We start from the raw sequence: 4,746 nt of genomic DNA on the forward strand, positions 1-4,746 counted from the left end.
TGGGAGGATGGGTTAGCCTGGTGATGGGTATTGAGGAGGGCACGTTCTGCATGGAGCACTGGGTGTTATGCACAAACAATGAATCATGGAACACTATATCTAAAACTAATGATGTAATGTATGGGGATTAACATAACAATAAAAAAATTAAAAAACAACAACAACAACAAAAATGCCTAACAAATTTGTGTGTTTTACGTTTTCATTCTAACATTAATATTTGTGCGAGATCCCCAAAAAGCTAATTTACTAGAAATTAAGAAATCTGTTCTTTGCTTAGTGACAAAAATCCTATTTCTTTCAATACTTTTTATTCAGATTTATAATGCTTTTATTGGAGCAAGAATATCATTTCATTAGAGACTAGTTTAAAATTTTAGTTGGCATTTTGCTACTTAAAATTTTAGTTGGAATTACATTGTTTTAATTTTATGAACATACCTAAGTATGGCTTACACTTGATATAATACTCATTAAAGTTCTGCAGGACTCAAAGTAGTTACAGACTTTTGCAATGGTTGCTACAAGAATACATTAGTATTTTGCTTCCACTATATAAGAATATGTGTCACTTTTCTTTGTAATGGAAATAACTTATGAATCTTTCCTGTTGCAAAAAATAAAAGGATTCTTCAAGCCTTTCTTTTTTTTAACTAATTTTATCTTTTTATTTAAATTCAACTAGCCAGCATATAGTACATCATTAGTTTCATATGTAGTGTTCAATGATTCATCAGTTGCGTATAACACCCACTGCTCATCACACCACATGTCCTCCTTAAAACCTTTCTTAAAGTAAAAATAATTATTTTTCCTTTAAGACAAATAGTTTTAATCTTGAGTCAAATCTTTTTTGATTTATGACAGGGATAACAACTTCATCACTATCTTTCCATTTTCAATGGGCTACTGAAATATACCTGTCAAAGGTGAAGTTTAATAAAGTTTTCCTGTTTTTAATGTTTTCTTAATAATGTCCATAACAACAACAACAAAATAATGCCCATAACAAATCTAGAAATTAGCTGTAATCTGAAACATGTAATAATCATGTTTCATGTCCATGAAATAATTCCAAAGTTATATTTCAAATATTTTATTCAGAAAAACTTTACTTCTGCTTTCTCTTGTTTCTTCTATGAAATTATTTATTGCCTCCATTTTTAAATTATTTTACAGAGCTATGCCTAGACATGTATGTTCATGTAATGCATAGTTTCTAATAAATCTTATCTCTTCTAACAGTCCTAATTTGTGATAATGCATAAAACAGAAGCTCTTGCCATTAATATTTTATACTATTTTATTATTTTTGATATTTTATGCATTAATGAGTGATAATTATTTAGCAGTTACCACTTTTTCCATCATTGTCTGAGTCAGCTCAGGGTGCTGTAAGAAGATTTCATAGACTGGGTGGATTAAAAATGTAAATTTATTGGGGCGCCTAGGTGGCTCAGTCATTAGGCCTCTGCCTTCGGCTGGGGTGGTGATCCCGGGATCCTGGGATTGAGCCCCGCATCAGGCTCTCTGCTCAGCAGGGAGCCTGCTTCTCCCTCCCCCACTCTCCCTGCTTGTGTTCCCTCTCTCTCTCTGTCAAATAAATAAGTAATATTAAAAAAAAATGTAAATTTATTTCTCTCAGTTCTGGAGCCTGGGGAGTCCAAGTTCAAGGTGCCGGCCAGTTTTATAAGAATGCTCTTCTTGCTTGTGTCCTTACATGATAGACAGAGAGAGAGAGAGAGGAAACAAGCTCTACTGTTTTGTTAAAATGGTACTTAATCCCATCACAGGGGCTCTACTTACTCTAATTACCTTCCAAAGGCCCCACTTCCAAATACCACTGCATTAGGCATTAGGGTTTCAACATATACATTTTGGAGGGACATGACATTTAGCCCATTATAGTCCATCCCTGTCCCCCCAACCCAAATTCATATCCTTCTCAAATTCCAAATATAATCATTTCATCCCAACATATCCAAAAGTCTTAATTCATTCCAGCATCAGTTCTAAAATCTAAAGTCCAAAGTCTCATCTAAATGTCATCTAAATCAGATATGGGTGAGACTTGATACATGATTCATCCTGAGACAGAATCCCTCTCTAGCTGTGAACTGTGAAGCCAAAAAAGTTATGTGGTTCCAAAATAAAACAGTGGGATAGGCATAGAATTCCCATTACAAAAGGGAGAAATCCAAAGGAAGAAACAGATGGTGGGTCCTAGGTAAGTCCAAAATGTAGCAAGGCAAACTTCATGAGAACTTAAGTTTCAAGAATAATCCTCTTTGGCTCAATGTTCTGCCTGCCAAACCTATTGAGATGTCCTAGCCCATCTGGTGGAGAATCACACCCCTAGCGCTCCAGGCAGCCCAACCCCCTTTGGCTAATGTTGGAGGCCATCTGCTCTGTTGAAATCCAGGCAGTGTCCCTAATAACCTCTGAATCACTCTGCGATCCATTCTTCCCTTTTCTTAAAGAATAATATAAATTCACAGCCAAATAGATTTATCATTCTGTCCTATAGAATCGAAGAAGTCCAATAGCCTTTCTAATTCCATCTTGCCTCCTTCCCCTTCTGTTCAAACACAATTTTCCTTTTTTGATTGCTTATTAAGTCCATAGTAACCTCCTGATCAAATGTTTGCTTGGCCACACCTTTAGTGTTCTTTTCAGAACATGCTTTCTCATTTTTTGCAATATAAACTGAGAGGTTTCCAAATCTTTAGGTTCTGGTTTCTCTTTACTTAACATCCTTCTTCAATTTATTTCTCTCTTCTCTCATTTTACTGTAAGTACTCAGGAAGAGCCAACCTGCTCGTTCAAAACTTTATTTAGAAATATCCTTAGCTAAATATCCAATTTTGTCACTCACAAATTCTACCTTCCACGAAACACTCAAGCACGAACATAACGCAGGTAAGTTCTTTGCCGTTTTATACCAAGGATTGCCTTTTCTCCATAGTTCAGTAACATGTTCCTCATTTCAGTCTGAGATATCCAAATTGCCCTTGACTTCTGTACTTCTATCAATATTCTGTACAGGTTTATTTATAGGTTCTCAGAGAAGATGGAAACTTACTCTACAGCTCTCCTCTTTTCTTTCTGAGTCTTCACTAGCATCTCCTTTAAAAGTCCCGTGATGACAATCTTGGCATTTTCTAGCATGCACATCAAAACTTTTCCAGCCTCTACCCATCGCTCAATTCCAAAGCTGCTTTCACATTTTTAGTCATTTGTTACAGCAACACTCCACTTCCTGGTACCAATTTCTGTCTTAGTTTAGGCTACTATAACTAGCTACCATAGCCCAGGTGACTGAAACAGCAGAAATGTATTTCTCACAGTTCTAGATACTGAGAAGTCCAAGGTCAGGGTGCCAGAAGATTCAGTGTCTTAGTGAGAGGTCTTCCTTGTCTCTTCTTTGTATCCCTTCATGATGAAGATTAAGAGAGGAAGCAAGCTCTTTTATGTCTTTCCTTATAAAGGCACTAATACCATCATTAAAGCTTAATTCTCATGACCTAATTACTCCTCCAAGCACCATATTTAAATACCATCATATGGAGTTTCAACATATTAATTTTGGGGGCCACATGCAGTCCATGGGAGCAATATATCCAAATTTTGGATTTGCTACTCCTTTTTTTATTCATGAGTTAGAGAACCAGATCTACTTTTAATATATTTCAATTTCTATTAAAAGATTAAGACATTTTCTTTTTCTTTTTTTATCAGCTTCAGTGTTCCTACTTATTTTATTTCTTCATGTCAAAAAATTAATAATTTTTAAATTTTGTAATACGATACCCTCAATTAATGTATTATGCAATAATTACAAATATAAGTATTTTAAAATTATGCACTATTTTAATGTCCCTAGCTTTAGATTATTGGTCAAGGTGGTAGATAACTGATATTGATAATGATCTATTTAACATGGAGAAGATACTTATTTTCAAATATATTACATCATTTTGGGAACAAACATTTAGATTTTTTTTCTGTGTAACTTTGTAAAACAGAAGTAAAACTATCAGTAATGGTTGGTATTTGACTTATCATACCAAAGGGTAGTTTAAAAGATAATCCTAAAATTGAATGGGCAATCTTGGAAACATACTAGTTTTTGAACATTGGAGATAATAAAAAATATAATGAAAAAATGTCAATATAACATTTTTGGGAATATTTTATAATCACCTAGTTATTTTCTCCTAACATGTATCTCAAAATTAAAAAAAAATAATTTTTAACATATGGTATAAATGCTATTAAGAATTGTCAGAATAATAATAATAAAAAAAAGAATTGTCAGAACATTAGCCTGACACTTCAGATTATTATTCATAATTCTACTTGAGGTAGATTTACCCTCCCCCCAAAAAACTGATTTGAAGATATTTTCAGACTGTGTCAGGACAATTATAATGGTATCCTTCTTGTTCAAAGTTGATCCAATCAGCACTGTTTCTCATCTGCATATAGAAATGTATAATATTACAAAGCTATCTTCTGTATATACACTCAGAGAAATTCAGATTTATTTTCTATAGCTGTAAAACTGGAATATTAAAGTGATTAATTTATATGTGTATATGTGATTCACAGTATACTGTTTAACATACAGCAGATATTTTAGAAGTAGTGTTCAATTTTTCTTAAAATTAAGGTACATATAAATACTTAAAAATTAAATAAATTAATAAATAGCATAGTAAGTAAACATCCATATACACAATAATT

Source organism: Phoca vitulina, unplaced genomic scaffold (assembly GCF_004348235.1).
Source record: "Phoca vitulina isolate PV1807 unplaced genomic scaffold, GSC_HSeal_1.0 scaffold3, whole genome shotgun sequence".
NCBI lineage: Eukaryota > Metazoa > Chordata > Mammalia > Carnivora > Phocidae > Phoca > Phoca vitulina.